General features: G+C 43.6%; 1 non-coding gene and 1 pseudogene across 2 annotated transcripts in view; one reads left to right on the plus strand and one right to left on the minus strand.

Moving 5' to 3' along the window:
- The window catches only part of LOC144698352 (uncharacterized), a 674,481-nt pseudogene that overhangs the window by 632,306 nt on the left and 19,483 nt on the right, over window positions 1–22,692 (plus strand). Inside the window, exon 3 of the transcript XR_013580506.1 lies at window positions 15,261–16,495. The product of XR_013580506.1 is annotated as an uncharacterized LOC144698352 (transcript). The remainder of the gene's footprint in view (window positions 1–15,260; window positions 16,496–22,692) is intronic.
- trnat-ugu (transfer RNA threonine (anticodon UGU)) lies at window positions 6,946–7,018 on the minus strand. The gene has a single exon. It is a non-coding gene; the product is annotated as a tRNA-Thr (tRNA).

Below are 22,692 nucleotides of genomic sequence, written 5' to 3' on the forward strand. Positions count from 1 at the left end.
CATTTTCACAACACCTGCAGTAGCAAAGTTTGACCAGTGGATGGCAGTGAAACCATGATTGCTCACATCACATGAAGCAGGCGCTGTCTCAATTATTACTGCATTTGGCACTGTCTCTGTTCATATTAAATTAGACGCTGTTTCTGTTTCTATTGTACTATGACATGTCTCTGATCATATTAGAGAAGGTCATCTCTCGGTTGTTTCTGTAATTGGCTCAAACTCAGTTGTTTATGTACTGGACTAGGGCCACAATACCGTTGGCACTATCTCAGTCATGACTGCACTGAAGCAGGTCTCGACCAAAGTTACAATAAGCCATGCCCCCGTTTTCACTGCACTAGAGCTTGTCTCTGGTTATAGAAAACTAGAACATGTTTTTATTTGCATTTCACAAGACTCTGTCTCAGCTATTACTCCAGTAGAACCTGCCACGTGTCTATCAAACTGGACCCTGTCTCAGTTAATGCTGCACCAATACATTCCTCCATTCATATCATACAGTTCCCTGTTTCTGTTGTTATTGTCCTGTATCATGACTTTATTATTGCTGGACTTGTTCATGTCTCTGTTTTTACTGATCTTGTACATTTGCCGGTATTTACTTCACCAGGCACTGCGTCAGTTGATATTAAAAAGAGCCCTGAATTATGTGAAGCTCCACTAGACCCTGTATCAGTTTTCTTACACTGGATCCGGTCTGTGTTATTACTACACTAGGCAGGTTCGTATTACACAAGATCCGGTCTCAATTATTACTGCACTCGGCACTACCTGACTTATGTTTCACTCGGTCGGAGCCCTGCTTATAACGCATTCAATCATGTCTGCACTTATATTCCGCTAGACCGTATTTCAGAACAAGTTAAACGAGACTCTGTATCAGCCTGTATCACACTCGAGCTTGTCTGTCTTTTTAATTAAGATGGATCCTGTCTTTGCAGAGACTTTGTCTTTGAATCTCTGTCTCTGCTTCTATTCCACTCTCCCTTTCCTTGTTTTTACTCCACGAGATCAGACCTGTCTCTCTTAAACTGGCGGTAGTCTCCGTTATTACGACTTAGACTCTCTCTGGGAAGCAATTACCCTGGGCCCTGTGCCTGTAATAACTGCCCGATTTCACTTGATGTTGATCCAGGCCCTGTATCAGTAAATATTGCACTCACCCCGTCTCCGCTATTACAGCAGTATATAATATAGCACTGCTCCCCGTCCCTGTTATTCGTGCATTAGGTCACGTCTTTGCTTAAGTAACATTAGATTCTTTCTCTATTATTACTGCACTAGTAATGTCTCTGCTTAAATTGCACTAGGCCCTGTCTCAGTAATCACCACACCAGACTCTGTCTCTGTTGTTACTACACTATTCTATGTTTCTATAAGGTGGACGTTGAGTTGGAAATGGGCCTCTAACTTTGGCCTGAAACTACAAATTTCCCATTGACTGTTTGTTCCGCACAGCTCCAGATATTCATTTTCATTACAGCCAACAGTGTTACATATGAGACATCACCTGTTCTGTGTGTCGGTGTGAAAATAAATCATGCTGCATCATTCCACAAAGATAAAAGATTTATCTTCACCAGAATGTTTAATTTTATTTTATTTTCTCTTATTCAAACTGTAACTACAGATCGTCTAATAACGTAAATATTCATTGATAGTATATTCTGTTGTGTGCTCTTGTTTAGAAATTCCTGTCATACCAACCATTTCTTTGCTAAGATTGGCACGTTTGTCACCACACTCACTGAAATGTTTTGTTTCACCTGAGACAGCGCCTAACTCACTGAAACGTATTGTTCTCTCTCTCAGGTAAAAGCAAAATACTGCGGATGCTGGAAATCTGAAACAAAAACAAAAATACCTGAAAAAACTCAGCAGGTCTGACAACATCTGTGGAGAGGAATACAGTTGACGTTTCGAGTCCGTATGACTCTTCATCAGAACTAAGGAAATGGAGAAATGCAGTGAAATAAATGCTGGTTGTGGAGGGTGGGACAGGTAGAGCTAGATAGAGGGCCAGTGTGAGGTGGAGGCAAAGAAGAGTTGTCACAGACAAAAGGGTGTTGACGGTGGTGATATTGTCTAAGGAATATGCTAATGGGGACATTAAGGGTAGCAAACAGGACGAGCAAGTGACAGGTGGCCCTAGTGGGGGAGGGGTAGGGGGAAGGGATCGAAATGGGCTAAAATATGGAGATAAAACAATAGATCGAAATAAATTTAAAAATAGGTAGGAAAAGAAAAATACATTTTTTAAAAATATATAAATTATTGGAAAAAGGGAGATCGGAAAGGGGGTGGGGATAGAGGAAAGAGTTCATGATCTGAAATTGTTGAACTCAATATTAAGTCTGGAAGGCTGTAAAGTCGGAAGATGAGGTGCTGTTTCTCCAGTTTGCGTTGAGCTTCACTGGAACATTGCAGCAGGCCAAGGACGGACATGTGGGCATTGTCTGCGTCAGTGTGTGTGTGTGTATACGTTTGCATATGTGAGTGTGTGCCTGTGTGTGTGTCGGTGGTTTTTTTTTGTGTCAGTGTGTGTGGTGTGTGTTTCTGTGCATCTTTGTGTGTATATGTGCGTGTGTGTCTGTGTGTCGGTGTGTGCGTGTCTGTGTGTTTTGAGTCTGTTTGTGTGTCTGTGTGTTTTTGTATGTGTCCGCGTGTTTGTGTGTGTGTCTTTGTGTGTTTCTCTGTCTGTGTATGAGCGTGCGTTTGTGTGTGTGTTTATGCGTATTTGCGTGTATTTGTGTGTGTGTGTGTTTCTTTGTGCATGTATGCATGTATGTCTGTGTGCACCTGTGTATGTCTGTGTCTTTGTATGTGTGTATGTTTGTCTGTACGTATGTATTGGTGTGTGCTTGTTTATCTGTGCGTCTGTGTGTGTCTGCCTCTTTGTGTGTGTGTGTGTGTGTGTGAGTGACACGTCATATTGTTTGCAAGTAAATTTCACAATGATCTTTGTCATCCTTCCATTCTTGAAAGATGATGGACACGCAGCAAACAAATCTATTCAGATGGGTTGTCTCCAGGTGCTGCACAGTTTCTGATGGCTGAGCTCAATCCTTGAGGGGCAGTTTCTGTCACAAGTGTCTCACGTGAAGCTACAAGTGATGTTCTGGGTTGTTGTTTCCTGTCTTGGCGTCTGTTGCCAAGCCGCTGTCGCCATTGCGATGCACAACAGTCCACAGGAAGTATCGCCATCTTCCCCTGTCATCACCTAGTGAAATTCATGGATGATAATCGCTAATTAGGGCCTCCATATCACGCTTGTAAGTGTAACACAAGCAGAGCTTTGGACGTCTCACTGGCCGCCTGGCCCTTAGCTATGTGATCACCTTCCATCCTGTAAACGGGCCCGAGCCATCCAACCTCCCTCTGTTTGCTGAGCCTAAGGAGCTCTGTCTTTGTGAGGACTGCTGCTTCCTGATTGTGTCCCGCCAGGAGATACCCAATAACAACCGCACACAGTGCAGATGGAAGTCGCGGAGTTTCTTTCCTTGATAGGTCCTCCTTGTCTCACAGCCAGACAAGGTACTGAGGACACAGCCCTAATACACCATCAGCTTGGCCCCAAGGGTCAGCTTGATGTTAATCCATGTACGTTTCATGAGCCAGGTGATATCTGTTTACCCCGTGTGTGTATCAGGAACTGCATCAAGGAGCAGACTGTCTGTCACTGTGGAACTTGGGGAGCAGTATTAACCAACCACTTCCAGCCGGGTGTTATCTAGTGTGATCACTGGCGGAAGTGCAACACCTTTCCCTTTAAACATGGTTTTCTAGAAGTTTTTAGTCAAATAGAACAAGTTACAAGCATGGGAGAGATGGTAAATGAGTCGCTGTTGGTTTTACAGATTTCTTGTACACCCCTGTACAGGGGGTGGGGTGCGCTTATGGTCTGTCATTGCAGGTTTATTGCATTGAAAACCGTGCTATTAATTCCAGAATCTACGATCATGTAGCAGCTCCAGTAAAACCTCCCCTCCAGGTGAGGTTCGGACTCACAACCTCGGCATAGCCCGCTGACTGCGCTGCTTTATAAGTACCGCGCGTTAACCGATTGCGCCACTGGAGCACTCACAAGGTGCACCATTTGACTTAGTTACATTTTTCACAGATCACTGGGGTCAGATGTGATTCCTTGATGGCAGATTAGTCAATGTGATCTCAATAAATTTTAATGATATTATATGAACTGTAATATATTTTGAATAAAATAACATGCCGAGAATGGGCCAGGGAAACTTTGTTAATTTTCACACACTGAGCATGAACACTGCCGGAGCTCTTGCGCCTTTTTCAATATTGTTTTTCTTAACTCCGAGTTTTCAAAAGGGAATTGGACAAATATTTGAAGTGGAAAAGCTGCTGGGTTATGAAGAAAGAGAAAGATATTGGGACTAACTGGGCAGCTCGTTGTAAAAAGCTGGCGAGGGCACGATGGGTCCTAATGAGCTGTGAACTTTTATGATTCTATTGCTCGATCAATTTCTCTATGGTGTTCCTAAATATCCCAGCCCAATCCCATTTCTGTAAAGCATAATCCGCATCACGACACAGTTTGAAATTCTTTACAAGTCCCTTGGGCTAACTCGCTGCGCGGGGTTTCTGTTGTGTCAGCCATGATCTTATTGAATGGTGGAGCAGCATCAAAAAGCTGAATGGTCGATGTTCCTCTGAACCGGGCTGAATGGCCTCAAGATTGTTACCTTGGCTCTGATTTTATGGAACTGTGAGGGGCTCGAGCGACAAAATGGTCTGTTCCTGCTGCTGTTTGTTATGTTCTTATTCAGCACCAATACCACTCAAGGCAATGGTTACGATCATATTGCCAGCAGTAGCGTGTTTGAGTGGTCGAAGGCACTGGATTTAGGCTGCAGCCTCGATCGAGTCGTGGACTTGAATCTCATCACTGCCAAAGTTTCAGTTGGTTCGTCCTTTCAGACGTTTCATCAAACCCCTTAGGGGCATTTGACACATGACGTGGTTCGTCTTGCTAGGAAGAACAAGGGAGGCTGTAGAAATTGAAGGATGAGTGGGAATTGGTGGGGCTGAATGCTCTCATTATCTGCTGTTCATCCATAAGCATTCACAGAATCTGCAGTCAGAAATGAAATAAATCTGAGTTAAATTGGTGTCATCCTTGCTTTCTGAGAGTTTGCCTCTCCTCAGAACTCTGTCACTCTCGGTGTTAATGTGTGTGTCTCAATGTGGTTCAGTTCCCCGAGGGGTGAACACAGTTTTACCATCGCAAAACTTTATTCACTTGCATTATATATCTTCATGGTAAATGGTACAGAGAATAACAACAGGTGTAAAAGTTGCAAGAGGAGATTGACGCTTTCTGTGTTTATTTAAGTGGAGGCTGCTTATTGATTCAGTGTCCATATGTGACACAGCGGAGGAAGGTTGAAATTTTCACTGAGCAACATTTGAACAGACAGTGGATTCACTCAGTGTGATGGTGTGTTCCAGTTCGGTATATGCAATCAGAGAATCAATTTCTATTCGTTGCTTTGAACCTAATCTTTCTAATAGGTTGGATGTTATGCACATGTTTCCCCCATTTTCTCGCTTTATTTGAAATGAATATTCATAAGTCTATTTGTGTGGGAACTAACTGATTAACAGCAGAAGTGGCAAAGTTTGGACAAGATTTCCTTGTAGCCAAAGGGCACAGAGCAGAACTATGCCAGTGATATAAGTAGAAGCAGGAAGAGAGGGAATCTATTTGACCCGAGGTGGTTTCAAACCATTAAACCTTCAGTTGGAAGCTAATTTCGTTCAAAAAGTATGCTATCGAAACACCCTAATGGTTCAGATTCTGTGCTTTCACCGCCTGGGTTCCATTCCCTGTCTCGATGTTGTGCAAAATGTCGTAACCAGCAGCCAATTTATGGTTTGGAAAAGAGTCATATTAAACTTGAAATCTTCACTCTGTTTCTCCCTTCACATTTGCTGTAAGGCCTGCTGAGAACTTCCAGCACTTTTTATTTTTATTATAACATGAATTATTGTCTTTATCATGCATGTGAACACAAGAAATAGGAGCAGGAGTAGACAACTCGGCTCATCGAACCTGCTCCATCATTCAATTCAATCATGGCTGATCTTGGGCTTCAACTCCATTATCCTGCCCGTTCCCCATATCCTTTAATTCCCCGAGATAGCAAAAACCTGTCCATCCCAGCCTTAAATGTATTCAATGATGGCGCAGCCACAACCCTCTGGGTAGAGAATTCAAAGATTCACAACCCTTTGGGTGAAGTAATAACTCCTCATCTCAGCCCTAAATTATCAGCTCTTTACCCTGAGACTGTGCCCCAGTGTTTTATACTCCCTGACCAGTGGAAACAATCTCTGTGTCCACCCGATCAAGCCCCCTCAGAATTTTGTTGGTTTCAATGAGATTGCCTTTCATTCTTCTAAGTTCCAGAGAATAGAAGCCCAATTTATTCAGCCTCTCATCATAGGACAACCACTTCATCCCAGAGACCAATTTAGTGAATCTTTTCTGTACCGTCTCCACTGCCAGTATATCCTTTTATAAATGTGGACATGAAAACAGCACACGGGATTCTCGATGCCGTCTCACTAAAACTCTTCTTTAAAAACATCTTTATTCTTGCTCTCCAATCCCCTTGTAATAAAGGCCAATATGCGATTGGGCTTCCTAATTTCTTGCTGCCCCTGCATGCTAACATTCTACATTGCTTGTCCAAGGACACCCAGGTCTCTTTGAACATCAGCGCATTCACTATCTCACATTTTAAAAGCATTCTGCTGTTCTAATTTTTATAACCAAGTGAACATATTCGCACTTGCCGACATTATATTCCATCTGCCATCTTGTTGCCCACTCACATGACCTTACGATATCTTTTTAAAGTGCTCTCCTCAAAGATTACCTTGCCACCAAATTTCATAAATTTTAGCTACAGGCCCCACTGAGAATTGAACTCACCACCACTAGTTTACAAGACCAGTGCTCTAACCACTGAGCTATGGAGCCACTTACTGCATCTTACCGACAGCAAACCTCCCAGTGGAACGAGGAACAGGACAAAATTCTGCATGGATGATATTTGATAGACCTGGAAATGTCTGAGATGGAGAACAGAGAATTAAAAGATGCGACATGAAAACGGCAGAATTTGATGTGTGTGAGTTGCTTTCACTGATGAATGTCTGCCGTGGTAATGTGAGAGATTTTACTGCCGCATGTTTACACTGACACAAATATCACTCCAGACCAATCAATCGCAACTGCTCTTTGAAAGCAGCGCCCCAGGCCGAATGGCCTTTCTTTGCTGTAACTGTCTATAATTTATGTCTTCCAGCATCATTTCCCAGTCATTCCGACATTTTATTACACTCTATGGGAAGGTAATTTCTTATATCCTCGCTTTTGAAGCCAAGGCACTGAGCAAACTCAAAGTTTTTCATTAATTCCAGCACAGGGTTTGGAACCAGACCAGTTGAACGACACTTTATTGGTGCCAACCCTTCACTGCAGCTCACCCCTTAAAAACAGTGGCTGTCATTGCCCGAAGATGTCGTTTAAGATAAAATTCTGTAGCAGAAACTTATCTCTGGTGAAAGTATCTGAAAAAGGGCAAATGCGGCATGGATAAAGCACGTTGCAAGGGTTATAGACAGCTTTCCTCGTGATTTAGAGGTGAGGATTCGGCACTTTCACCGCCGTGGCACGGACTCGATTCCCGGCCAGGCAATGAAGGTTTATTGATCTGGTACAAACAGTTAAAACAAGCCTGATTTACTTATTGATTGAAAACCGAAACACACAACAGCTCCGCCCGGATCAGTGGAGGGAGAGTTGAAGTTTCACATCAGAGCTGCAAATATCATACGTGGAACAGCTTCGAGAAGAAATACAGTTCCTAATGTCCGAAGGATATCAATTTGGGCTTTTTGCATTTACACATTCATTCTCTCGATGTGTCCATTGACTTAACCACTCGACCACAAGGACTCGGTGTCTGGCTGTTTAAATGTTGCTCAGTGAAGATTTCAATCACCCTCCTCTTTGTAGCGTGCAGACACTTAGTAGCTGAATAGTCTCCACCCAAAAATACAGAAAGAAAATTCCTCCTGAACCTTTTAAGCCTGTTTTTATTTTCTCTGTACGATCTTAATATGAAGCCACAAAACTGAGGTGAATAAAGTGTGGATGGTGAAAATGAGGAACTGAACCACATTGACACACACAGCGGGACACTCACAGACACATACATCGACAGTGACAGAGGCCTAAGGAGAGACAAACACCCAGAAAGAAAGGATGTCACCTAACCGGCTCAGTTTTGTTCCATTTCCGTCTGCAGATTTCGCAAATCCTTGCAGATGAATGGAAATAAGAAAGCGCGGGAGTTTTTGTTTGATTCTGTTTAGCCGATAATTAATCCTGTTGGCACCTGGTTAAAATCAGGAACAACGAGAACCGCAGTCAGCAAACCAACATTGGGAAAACCCCGATGGATGTCAGAAACATCGTCCTCAACTCTCGTCCACGACTAATCGCAATTCCTTGGGTAAAACATGTTCATGTTAAACCAGAGGCGGCTATAACGTAAGTCTTTCGGCCTGTCGTATCTGTGCTGGCTCTCAGGAAGAGCAACTAAACCAATTCCACACACCCGCCTTTCCCACACACCAATTTCTATTTACATTGTCTCTCCCCGTTCACCCTGTCAAGATAAAGGACCACAACCCGCCCCACTCCCCGTATTAAACTGGACTTTTTGTCTGGTTCACCCAAAGGGAACTCCTAACATGCCCGAAAGTGGGAAGCAGCTGAAAATTTGGGTGCGCTGGGATTCAGACCCACTCCTCCAGAGACTGGAACCTGAATCCAGCTCTCCAGTTTGTAGAGTAAATGGAGTTAGATTGTATATATCAGCTCAGAAATAATGATGACCAGCTTGATCAGGGTAAAGTTCTTTTGTAATTCGATATGAAATCAATTGCATAAATAAATAATGATTGTAGCGAAAACTGTATGAGGAATCCTAGTCCAACTCTTCATGTCATTGGGTCAGGGAAACTTGGTTACTTAAGGCAAACTGTGCATGGATTCTGCAGAAACTCCTTCTTCAAGCGAGAAATGGACAACGATTGAAAGGGGGAAAACTCAGGTTTAAGGAAAGGGAAAAGGAATTTGAGACGAATTGGTTAGGTCTTTAAAAATAGCTGGCACAAATACGATGGGGTGAAGGGCTTTTTGTTAAAGTAAAAACAGAAAATGCTAGATAAACTCAGCAGGTCTGGCAACATCTATGGAGAGAGAAGCAGAGTTAATGTTTCGAGTCGGCCTGACTCTGAAGAAGAGACATACGGATTTGAAACGTTAACTCAGCTTCTCTTCCCACAGATGTTGCCAGACCTGATGAGTTTTTCCCAGCATTTTCTGTATTTACTTCAGATTTCCAGCGTCTACAATGTTTTGCTTCCATCTTAGGTCCTCTTACTGCGCTGTGCCATTTGATGATGACATTGTTGATCAGTCTGTCTCCAGCATTCCTAATGAGAACAGCCGAATTTCATTTCTTCAAAACAAAGACCCAAAGTGCTGCTGCATGACGTCACAGCTTAACATTCCAGACAGCTCCATTGGGATCTTTACAGTGCAGGGTTCGTGCAGGGCAGTGGGGATCACAGTCATTTCACATGTGGCAGAGCAGCGGTTTGAAACTGGGCAAAAACATTATCCAAGCTTGCTCATTTAAGTGTGAGTGAATGTTCAATAATTTACATCTGTTGTTAAAAATGAACACATGGGTTCGAATCCTGCCGCCTGAGGATTTAACATTTTAAATAGGAAAAAACCTATCCAAACACATCCGTATTTTCTAATTCATTTGTCAGCATTCAGGAGATGGCGTATTGGCATTGTCACTGGGCTAGAAATCCAGAGATAAAAGCAAAATACTGTGAATGCGGGAAATCTGAAATAAAAACAGAAAATGCTGGAAAATTTCAGTCTGTCTGGCAGCATCTCTGGAGAAAGAAATAGAATTAATGTTTCTATTCCGTATGACTCTTCTTCAGAGTTCTTCGAAAGCAGCACAAAGGACCGAATGGCCTCTTTCTTTGCTATAACTTTCTATAATCTGATGTTTCCCAACACCACGGTTACTTCTTTCACAGTCATTCTGCCATTTTATAATCCCTCTTGCGAGTGGGTTCAAAGGTTAACAATGTGCACAAGACTGGAAGGAATCTGCGACTGTGGATAATCGGCACTGTGCACATTCCTGCTATCAGTATTTGGGAGAATCAGGAAGATGAGATCCCAGATTATCTTTACTATGTCATCTGCAAACTCATTCTTTCTAAAATCCTGGGTTCCCACATTCCCTGACCCTGCTTTCCATGGAAAGCTTGGGTTCATGAACTGACTGTGTCTGCATCAAGCAGCTAATTGGCCTGGGAGCTGGACGGGCAGAGGGAGCTGGAGGCGAGGCAGGGACAGAAGCAGAAAGAGATGCGACATGAAAGTGTTTAGAATGTCATGTGTGTCAGTTACTTTCAGTGATGAATGTCTGCTATGTGTTGCCTTGCCAGTTTCACAGGAGCCGCAGTAATGATGTTGGTGGGTTTTGGAAATTGACAGTTACACCTGAGCAGCTTGTGGGGCCATTTCACCTCACTGTCAATTCCATGTCCCAGCTCACAGCAACCGTTGTTGTCATTGACTGAAGAATTCATTCCATTTAAAATGGAAACATTGTTAAAAGCAGCGTCGATAAACCAAACTGATAAAAGCTTCACCGCTTCCCTGGTGGTCTAGTAGTCAGAATTCAGCGCTCTTATCGCCACTGCCTGGGTTCGGTTCCTGGTCAGGGAATTCAGATTTTTGATCTTGTTAAAATGGGTATTAAGAACTTTTTGATTGAAAACATTTCGCAGCTCCACCAGAATCTTTGGGGTGACAGTTGAAGTTTTGCCTCCGAGGTGGAAATATCACACTTGGAACAGGTCGGGAACAAAGATAAAGGCGGAGTGAATGAATGAAGGAAAAGAGGACAAGAGAAGGGCTGGGTGCAAAGCACTGACCACCGAGATGGTGGCGCGAGGCAAAATATGGATGGGGGAAGGACGAATTTTGGACCCTACTGTTTGCACTGACAAAGATATCACTCCTGATGGGTCAATCACAACTGCTCTTTAAACGCAGCACATCAGCTCATCGATGCCGAATGGCCTCTTTCTATGCTGTAACTTTCTATAATTTGATGTTTCCCAACAGCACGGGTGCATCTTTCACAGTCATTCTGCCATTTTATAACACGCTCTAGCGAGATGTACTTTCTAACTTTCTATTCGGCTCTTTTGAAACCAAAATACGGAGCAAATTCAGTGAGTTTTCTTCTCATTTCCAGCACGAGATTTGTCACGAGACTAATTGAGCGACACATTAATGGTGCCAATCCTTCCCTGGAGCTCACCCTGTCCAAAGAGCACTGTTACCATCAGCCTGTTCTGTACCTTCGTGCAGTACATCTGCTGAACAATATAAGCTTATCACAGCTCTGCTTTCTTCACATTGAAATCCAGTGTGAAAATATGAACAATTTCAAAGCTTAACAACGTACACAAGACTGGAAGGAGCGTGTAGCGGTGGATAATCGGCACTGTATACATACCTGTAATCAGTACCTGGGGGAATCAGGAAGATCCTGGTGTCTCTTTGCCCTGTTATCTGTAAACTGATCACGTTGTGTTTTATGTTCACACGAACTGACTGAGTTTGGTAAAGTAGCTCCTGGAAGAGCAGAGGGAGCTAGAGATGAGGCAGAAAGATCTGTGATGTGAAAGTGCTTTGAAATTTTTGTGCATCAAATGCTTTCAGTGGTGAATATCCATCATGTGTAAATTTCACAAGAACCGCAGTGATGAGGTTGGTGAATTATTTGTTTGAAAGAAGCTGCGCCCACCGTGGGGCGAACCCAAGGCCCTGGCATTCCGAGCTTTTGCTCTACCCACTGAGTTAGACACAAAGTTAAAACCCGGAATAATGAGAAGCGGGAAACCCCAATGGATTTTGATTCCATCGGCTTAACCACTCGGCCACGACGACTGGCTCTATGCACAGGTTAGTGTCGTTGGTATAAAATCATAGGTGGCTATAGCAGAAGAGGAGGATATTCGTCCAATGGGCCAACGTTTAAATTCTGGCCCATGGAAGAGGAATTTAGCTAATTCAAAAACCCCACCTTTTCTCCACAGCCTTTTATATTTTTATTGTCTCTCCTCGTTCTTCCTGTTAAAGTGAAACACCGCATGCATCTGCTTTAAGTGTGAGCTTGCACTTTTTCGACCAATAGGGCAAATTCAGCAGCACTGGGGTTAGAAACCACGCCTCAACGAAGAGTGAGACCTTAAATCAGCACCTACGACCACTCAGGTGCGATACCGAGCTTAGGATGCTACTGCCCATTGCATTGTCTGGTATTTCTACTCAAATAGAATAGACTCAAAGCAGCAGCGACATGTCACAAGGCCCCACAAGCCTCCTCCGTCAATCCATAAGATCATGGCGGATCCCCAGTCCCAAGACCCGATCCCGAGAGCCCTTCATTCCCTTAAGAGTCAAAAAATCAGGAGAATTTTAGGATGTTTTTTCTTCCATTGATCGGAGAGCTCTGTGGACACCTGGTTGAAATCAGCAATAATGAGAAGCACAATCGGTAAGGCTGGGGAAACCCCAGTGGATTTTAAAAGCATCATTTTCACCACTCGGACACAATGATTGACCAAGGATCCAATGCTTACCACACAATCATCAATAACATCATTCACAGTTTCCGCTTCTCAGCTGCACCTCCTTCCAGACATTGTGATCCATTTTCCTCAGGATTTGTTCCTGGATTTAATATTTACCTGCTTTGTTACCACATTTTGAAATCAGATTCGCTTCAATATCCAACACAAATTGAATTGCAAACCTGACGTACAAACAATGGAAAACAACTCACTCGGTAACACAAATCCCATGATGCTCATTTTCAGATTCCCAACAGTCAGATTTTCAATAAAATGAAGGAATTTTACATTGAAAACATTTGGAAAGTTTGTGTGACTTTTATTTGTGACTCACTAACTTGGGTATTGTGTAAATGCTGCTCGGAGGTTTAGTGACTGGGATATAATCTACCGGTGTTTTCCTGAGCCTGTGCTCAGTGTACTGGGAGGTTTGGTCCGGGTTGGAGTAGCTTGTGTCCCAGGGATGGGCAGTAACCCGCTGATTGAAGCTGCAGTCGCTGCTTTCTGCTGGCAGCTAGTGATTGGAGAGTGTGGGGCTAGAATATTGCTGCTTTTCTGCTTTTCCCTGTCTCACTCACTGTGGAGCTGAGGAAAAGAGAATAATTGATGGGCTTGGTTGAATCCAATAACTTCATAAATTTCCAATGGGTTAGATATCGGTACATGGTAGGGCTAATTGTTGTCTCATTACATTTGAAATGAATATTCGAAAAAAGCCATTTGCCTGGGAACTCACTTGGATAACAGTGGAACTGGCAACATTTCAGAAATCTTTCCTTTCAGCGCAAGTACCTAATGACAGCCTGGAACTGTGTGACGATGAATGCCGATGGTGGGAAAACAGTGCAAGCTTCATCCCTGGGTGGTCTCAAACCACCAACCATTTGATTAACAGCCACACGCGCTGACCAATTGCACCACAGAGACTGATGCGGATTTAACCTAGGGTGTTAGCGAGTTAAAGCTTCAGATTTCTGCTACCGGAATGACAATTGTTCTCTATCAGTTTACCTCTTCCAAGATAAAGTTTGGGACATACATTATGGCTACATGGAAACAGTCTGATCTCACCCACTGCAGGCACATCCATGTCACCGGGAACCAGCTCTCCTTCGAGCCTTTGCATGTCTTGTCTGTTCCCAAGTATTCTGATTATCCCGAAGTCAATATTAGGTTTGAATTCCTGATGTGCAGAATCCTGTCAATGTCTCAGATCAGTTAATTTCACTGATAACATCAGAGTCAATGTTCAGATGCTTCACGTGTGCAAATAGCTTTATTCAGTTTGCCCACATGTCAACATTCCAACTTTAAAAGTTCAAAGGATTTGATCCACAATAAGAGCATTGCTACTGGCACAACACGGTTTAAATGTTCCATGTGTAGGGGGAAAAATTCACTAGCTCGTCCCATCTCCTGAGACTGCACTGAGTTCAGATCTAACTGTAGGGGTTTGTTCTGCTGTTCATAACATCCAGGAGAGAATTGTGGTGGAGCCTGGAGCAATGTGGCCGTTGCATCAATTGATTTAACAATTTTATATCTTTCCCCTATGGCACCGATCGTATTTTGATTGCAGGATGAAGATATTCTACAATTTGGTCTTTCAATGGCGGGGCGCTCACCCAGCTTTCACTGCGGGACAGAATGTACCCTATCCTCACAACAGAAATTCTATGCGCATGCGCATTCCAGAGTATACTGGGCATGCGCATTGCTGTCTGTTTCATGAGCATGCGCAGTGCTGGTCTGTGACTGAAGCTGTTCAGAGCGGGTGAGGGAAAGTCGAATGGAGCAAACTAACAGAGTTAGTGGGTGTGTGAGGAGGAATGGAGCCAGTGGAGTGGACAGGGAGGTTCATAAGAACACAGTGCAAGCCGCAGACCCCAAATAACAAGGTACCGGTCTTGTGTTTGCGGAGAACGGGCCGAAAAATCTGGATTTCTCCCTTCGCCAGGCCCCGGGTAACGGCCGCCATCTTTATAGGGGGCAATGTGCAGCAGGGCGCATGCGCGGTCATCCTAGTCCAGGTAGCAGGAGGAGAGAATGTTGTGGATTTCTATCCTGGACTGACAGGGATGGATTTTGGAAACTCCTTTTACAGGGGGTTAGAAGGGGAGGATTTACACACAGCAAACTCAAACCAAGAGAAACGTTTGTCTCTTCTCAGTTTCTAATCTTGGACTTACAGTAGTGGATTTTAAATTCCTTTTACAGCAGGGCTGTAGAACTGAACTCAGCCAGAGCAGAGGGACATAGAAAACTGGGAGAGGAAAGAAATGGTGGAGATTGCATGATGGGTCTGGATTTCTCACCACAGGAAGGAGTGTGTGTGTGGGACTGTGATTTACAGCTTGTGGTGGGGGAGGGGAGATGAGAGGAAGAAATATTCCGTAGCAAGTGGAATTGTCAATTATTAATTTCCAGGCTGGACTGACAATGATTACTTTTTTAAACTCCTTTTACAGGGTCTTAGAAGGGAAGGATTTTCAGATGCCAAACATCATCAAATATTAAGATTTGTAGATTGGAAACGCAAACCAAACATCACATCAACATCTGACTGAGCCACTCGATTCATCAGGACCTGAATATAATCAACCTTTGAATGTGGAAGGAGAAATGTTTGACTGTTCTTTCTATGGGAAAAGATTTCAAACATCAGTGCGACTGGAAAAGCACTGAGACACACACACCCGAGTGACAGTGTTCCAGTGAACTCACTGTGGAAAGAGCTTTAACCAGTTACGCAGCCTGAAAAATCATCGCACCATTCACAGTGGGGAGAAACTGTATACGTGTTCTGTGTGTGGATGAGAAAATGTGAGAATGGTGTGAAGCTATTCAGTTATCCATCCCAGCTGGAAATTCATTGACACACTCACATTGGGGCCAGCACCATGGTGAAACCGTGGAAATGTGGGGACTGTGGGAAAGGATTCAATTATCCATCTCTGCTGAGAAGCCATCGACGTATTCACACTGGAGAGAAGCCGTTCACCTGCTCCCTATGTGGGAAGGGATTTACTCAGTCATCCACTCTGCTGACACATCAGTGAGGTCACACTGGGGAGAGGCCCTTCAGTTGAACTTACTGTGGTAAGAGGTTCAGGTCTTCATCCCACCTGAGTGGACACCAGCGATTTCACACTGGGGAGAGGCCATTCACCTGCTCCGTGTGTGGAAAGGGATTCACTGTGTCCTCCAACCTACTAAAACACCAGCAAATTCACACTGAGGAGAGGCCGTTCAATTGCAATTCCTGCGGAAAGAGGTTCAGGCATTCCTCTGACCTCACTGCACACCAGCGAGTTCACACTGGGGAGAAACCATTCATCTGCTCTGTGTGTGCAAAGGGATTCACTCAGTCAGCCAGCCTTCAGTCACACCAGCGAATTCACACTGGGGAGAAACCATTCATCTGCTCTGTGTGTGCAAAGGGATTCACTCAGTCAGCCAGCCTTCAGTCACACCAGCGAATTCACACTGGGGAGAAACCATTCACCTGCTCTGTGTGTGCGAAGGGATTCACTCAGTCAGCCAGCCTTAAGTCACACCAGCAAGTTCACTCTGGGGAGAAGCCTTTCAGCTGCACTTCCTGTGGAAAGAGGTTCAGGTCTTCATCTAATCTTAAAGTACACAAGCGAGTTCACACTGGGGAGAGGCCATTCACCTGCACTGTGTGTGGGAAGGGATTCACTCAGTCAGCCAACCTGCTGTCACACCAGCGAATTCACAAGTGACTGCAGGGATTGGATTTTGCTTTTATTGCTGCTGTTAGTCACATCCAGGACTGATCGTCAGATAGTATTAGCTTTGATTCTGCTGATATTAACAACCCTATAACTGGCTGGAGTTTAATTTTCTGGATCTGTCACTGATTATCTGAGCTGCAGTGTCCCTTTTTAAAAGCACCATCTGTGAACTTTCCTCTTAATTTCAGAACTCTCAACAGGAACTCGATTACAATAAAATTATGAATTTTTACTTCAATCCTAAATTAATCTTTGGAGCAAAGTCTACAATTCAGTGTCTGACAGGTTCCACTGATTAACATCTCCAATTAGAGAGTACTGATTAATCCTTGCTGACAATTCTTACTGACTTGTACATTCCACACAGAGACACCTCCATGATGCAATTAATTTATCAAGGAACATGAACAAAACTGTAAAATATTTTACAGGCACATCAGTAAAAGCTTCATCAGTCAACACTGATATTGCTGAATCTTAGAAGGCGCTGAGTTCAATCATTTCTGACACAGCAGCAGCAACATTTGGGAAAGGTGGAACCCACAACAAAGACTGGCTTGAGACCTACTCAGCAGAGATGACTCTGTCATTGAAGCAAAAAGCAAAGCCTACCCGATTACAACATAAACCCAACAGCTAGAACACTGTGTAACTTGCAAGTAGCTGGGACAGTTGTGTAAAAGACAGGGAGATACTGTGTAAATAAACACTGGATCAGCCCAGATCATGAAATCCAAACTGCCTGTGACAATGGAAATCTACGTGCTGTGTCTGATAGGATCAGGAGGGCGCTTGGTCCGACCATCACCAAATGGATGGTGAAGTTCTCATCCACAGAAGAAAACAGATGTCCCATTGGGTTGAACTTTACTGTGAGCTGTACTCCTGTGAGAAGGACATCTCCCAGTCTCTGTTTGACTCTCTCCTGCAGCTTTCTGTCATGGTTGAATTGGATGAGGAACTCTCATCACCTGAGCTCGAAAAGGTCATTGATTGTTTCACAAGCAGAAAGACACCCGGCAAGGATGGAATTCCAGCTGAGCTGCTCAAGCCCAGAAAGTCCCATCTCCTGTCACAGCTTCATGAGCTTCTCCTTCACTGTTGGGAGGGAGGATCCATTCCACAGGACATGTGTGATTGAAGAATGATCACAATATACTAAAAGAAAGGTGACAGAGGAGATTGCAACAACTACAGGGACATCTCACTCCTCAGCATCACAGGGACGTCCTTCACTAGGGTCAGGCTTAAAAGACTCCATCTACTTGCAGAGCGAGTGTATCCAGAAGCACAGAGCGGTTTCTGTGCTGGCAGATCTACAGTGGACATGATCTTCTCCATACGCCAGCTACAAGAGAAGTGTACAATTGGGATTGAATCTAAAATTCGGCCAGCTTCTGTGCTGAGAAAAGTGAAAGGTTATAATTACTGAGTGAAAGTAAATCTTTAAGTATGAATCACAATGAACTTGTATCATTATAAAAGGCATCGAAAAGTTGGATTCCCTAAAGATAAGCTTCAGCCTTGAGGTTATGACCTGGAGCTCACAAGCTGTGGGAAGCTCCACCCTCTTTAACTCTTTTTAGTCTCAGAAAGTTGAAGCTCCTTTTGCCTGTGAAAGTGAACTTTCTGTTTTACTTTTCTTCATTATTATTACCGTCATTTGGAAAGGTGCCTGAAGAAAGAAGAAAATAATAACATTTTTGAAAAGCTGAGAAAAATATCAAGACAATTGGAAAAGCAAAGATTGAAATGGGGTTTGGTTCATCCTTGATCTGAAAATGAAGTTGCATAAAGTTGACACAAGTGTGCACATTTGAGAATGTTTCTTCAGCCCCTTTGCTAACAAGCTGAGAAGTTAACCCTTTCCACTGACAGCCTGGTGACAATTTAAACAAAAGGCTTTGCTTTTTAAAGATTTGGCTTCATCCCGTTTGTTATCATCCAAGACAAAGTGTCTGAGAATGGGAGATATGGGAGTGATCTGCAATCTGATTGCAAGTATCTGTACTTGTGTCTCTGATCTACAAACACCATACTATGAGAGTATTAAATGGGACAGTAAAGTTCCTCGAGTGCTCCTGAATGAGATCAAATGGTAATTCATGGAATGACGTATTTAGAATATAAGATAAGAGAAAATCACACCACCAATTGGGAAATGGAATAATTCACTTGGGTATAATTGAATGTAATAGTTCAAATTGATGTACATGTACATTCTAGTGAAAGTCAGGAAAGTGTAGATGAGACCAGTAAACAGAGATTTCTCTTGGTGATGTTTGTGTCCTTGCCTCTGTATTTAAAAGAAACTGAATTTGATAATCTGGCCACTATCCAAGGCATCAGAACCAGGCAGGGGTAGATCAGCAAAGATCTTCAGACAGATACCTCATTGATATTTTGATAAGATCACCTGAAAGACCAAGAGTGACTTGCATAGGTTGGCACATGCAGCATGGTATTGGGATATGGTGTGAGTGTGCAGATGTGATATGTCACATGTTGTGTAATTAACATGTGGAAATGCATGGTGACCCTGCACTGAAGAACAGGTCCCAGACATGCTCAGCTACTTGACAACAGAACATGAAGTGATTATTGTGGAAAATTGAATGTGACATTTTAAATCATCAAGACATTAACTCACACTCCATAGTGAAACTAATTATAAAACAATCAGCATTGAATTAAACACACTGGTACCTATCAGAGGGAGTAAAGTTAAAGTGAAGAGGGAAGTAGAATCTGGAATTAGAAAATATCCACAAGGTGGAGGCGGGTGAACAGAGAGATGGAGAATCTTTAAAGTCCGTGCATGAACTTTTGTTTGAACCAGATGTATTTACATCATTCCAAAAATGTAGAATTGTGAGAGATGATGGGCAGGTGGGGAGGATGAATCTAAGTCGATAGTTATCACATTTTAGTCAAAAAGTTTTGACATTTATTCTTGGTGGCAGCTCAAGGGTTTGTGTTGCTGATTCTGATCATTCTAGTAGCTTTAGTATGTTATCTACTGTTTGTCATCAAGAAATTAGGAAAACAAGCTCGGAGCTTAGAAATAGTGAGGTTAGTCAGAAATCAGTTGTGAGAAGTCAGTAAGGATATTCCCTTCTCAAGGTGGGGAGGTCTGTAAGAAATAATTGTCTAATAACCTTATAAAACCTTCAGAAATGTATTGAATATTATAGGAATAGCTCTCTATCTTTTGCTTAGGAAGAATGAGGGGAGATGGGAGAGAAACTGGAGAAAGATGTGGGTTCAGGACACAGATAAGAGGAAACATTAGAGACAGTTTGTTCCGGTGGGCTAGTGGAAGGGAGGGAAGCAGCAGAGGCAGATGATCAGATTGTCCCAATCTTAGTGACAAAAAAGCTCCATGAGCTCCTCACACTTATTGTTGGAGGTGAGGATGGAGGAGACAGGGGAGAGGGAGAGCCTTTCCAAAGGAACTAACTTGTGTTAGAGGTATTAAAAAGACTTGACACACGGTGAGTTGAACACAAAGCTGATTTATTTGACTTTTATCCAGAATATCAACCCCTATAACTGGGCTGTAGTTTATTAACATCAGCAGAAACAGCCTCAAATGAACATGGTTAGTCCTGGATGGAATTTCACAACATCCAATCACTGTTATTACTTGTGAACCCGCTGGTGTCTCAGCAGGTGGGATAACTGAGTGAATCCCTTCCCACACTTGGAGCAGGTGAATGGTCTCTCCCCAGTGTGAACTCGCTGGTGTGTCAGCAGGTGGGATGACTGAGTGAATTCCTTCCCACATTCTGAGCAGGTGAATGGCCTCTCCCCAGTGTGACTGCGCTGGTGTTCAGTGAGGTGAGATGACCACCTGAACCCAGTCCCGCACTGAGAGCACCTGAACGGTCTCTCGTCAGTGTGAAGACGTTGATGCGACATCAGATTCCCAGAACTTATGTAGCACTTCCCACAGTCTGGACATTTAAAAGGTCTCTCCTCAGTGTGAACTCGCTGGTGTGTCAGCAGGTTGGATGGATCCGTAAATCCCTTCCCACACTCAGAGCAGGTGAAAGGTCTCTCCCCAGTGTGAACTCGCTTGTGAGTCAACAGGTGGGACAACCGAGTGAATCCCTTCCAACACTCGGAGCAGGTGAACGGCCTCTCTCCAGTGTGACTGCGCCGATGAATTTCCAGCAGGGAAGGGTAATTGAATCCCTTCCCACAGTCCCCACATTTCCAAGGTTTTCCCCGTTGTGACTGCGTTTACGTTTTGACAGGCCAGATGATCGGCTGAAGCCTCGTCCACACACTGAACACATGTACGGTTTCTCCCCACGGTGAACGTTGCTTTTTCCCTCCATATTCAAAATCCAATGATATTCAGATTCCGATAGAATGGGCGACTCCATCAAATTCTGAAGTGACGTTTGGTTTCAGTTTCCTGACTATAAATCCTCCCCTTCTAATACCCTGTGAAATTGATTTAAAACAGAACAAAGGGAGTGAGAGAGAACCCACAAAAACACAAAAGCAGGTTGTGAAACTGTGCTGAATGAATCTGGGAATTTGTGGGGCCGGCACGAGGGAAAAGTGACCATGAAAACTGCTGGATTGTCATAAAAACCCAACTGGTTCACTAATGTCCTTCAGGGAAGTGGACCTGCCACCCGGTCTGGGCCTACACAAGACTCTGGCCCACAAGGGAGGAGAGGGAGAGAGAGGTGAGAGAGGCAGGGGGTGAAGGGATATCTATAACACAACAAGAACTTTGACAAAATTTCCAGAAACCTCAACCTCCACCCCCTGGAAGGACCAAGGTAGATGTATGTGAACACCATCACCTCCAAGTTCCCCTGCAAGTCACACACCATCCTGACTTGACTGTCATCCAGTATTTGATGAGCAGAAAGTTCCTCCATTTAATTACTGAGAAGACTGAAGCCATTGTCTTCAGTCCCAGCTAAAAACTCCACTCCCTAGACACTGACTCCATCCCTCTCCCTGACTGACTGAGACTGAACTAGACTGTTGATAGGAAGAGTAGGCCATTCAGCCCATCAAACCTGATCCACCGTTCAATCCGATCAATGTATTTTTCCCCACACTATCCCCATATCCCTTTATGTAATTGCTATGCCTGTCATGCATTCCTTTGTTCCCTCTAGACTCAACTCCTGGCCGACCTCCCACATTCAGCACCCCTGTAATCCAGAACTCTGCTTACTCGCACCAAGTCTTGTTCATCCATCATCCCTGTACTCACTGACTTACAAAGGCTCTGGGTTAAGGAGAACTTCAATTTTAAATTTCTCATCCTTAGTTTAAATTCGTGCAAGGTCTTTCCGTCCCTACCTCTGTAATCTGCCTCACAACCCTCCAAGGTATCTACACTTCTCTAATTCCGACCTCACAGCATTCCTGATTTTAACTGCTCCACCTTTGGTGTCTCCCCCTTCAGCTGCCAAGGCCACAGGCTCTGGAATTTCCCCCCTAAACCTCTCTTTCCTCCTTTAAGATACTCCTTAAAATCTACCTCTTTTAGTAAACATTTTTTCATCTGCCCTGATATCTCTTCATGTGGCTTGGTGTCAAATGTTGCTTTCTAACACTCCTGTGAAACACCTTGGAGTTCTGTCACACAATAGAATTAATTAATTAACGTTTCAGGGTGGACAGTATGTGATAGTCAATATAAGCTCAGAGTGGGAGAGAAATTGACGATAGCACAGGAAAAACAATTCCTGACTATGAAAGATACTGTGGGAAGATAAAGCTGGGAAGCCAGCAGCACATGTTCAGTGGGTGGGCAGCAGTGGAAACCTCATTTAGACAGAGTTGGCAGAAGTTACAGTAGAGTACGAAACCTAGTTAAAACACACCCAGTATGGGAGGAAGGGGAGTTTAGACAATGGCAGAGAGGTGGTCAGGAATGGCAGAGGTAAAACAGGGCAATAGGTGGACATGGATTCAGATCCATAGTGGAGGAGTGACACCAGCCATTGAACTCTCACAGATAACACAGCACAGCACTAAAGGTCTCAATTGTAGATGAATACTCAAAAATATTAACCTCTGAAACTATTTCACTCGTTCCAACTTTAAACTCCCCTGTTGCAGTCTGCAGCTGGAAAGATATCAGAAACACTGGAGTCAAAGAAAAATC

The sequence above is a fragment of the Cetorhinus maximus genome, chromosome 23 (assembly GCF_964194155.1).
Source record: "Cetorhinus maximus chromosome 23, sCetMax3.hap1.1, whole genome shotgun sequence".
Classification (NCBI taxonomy): Eukaryota; Metazoa; Chordata; class Chondrichthyes; order Lamniformes; family Cetorhinidae; genus Cetorhinus; species Cetorhinus maximus.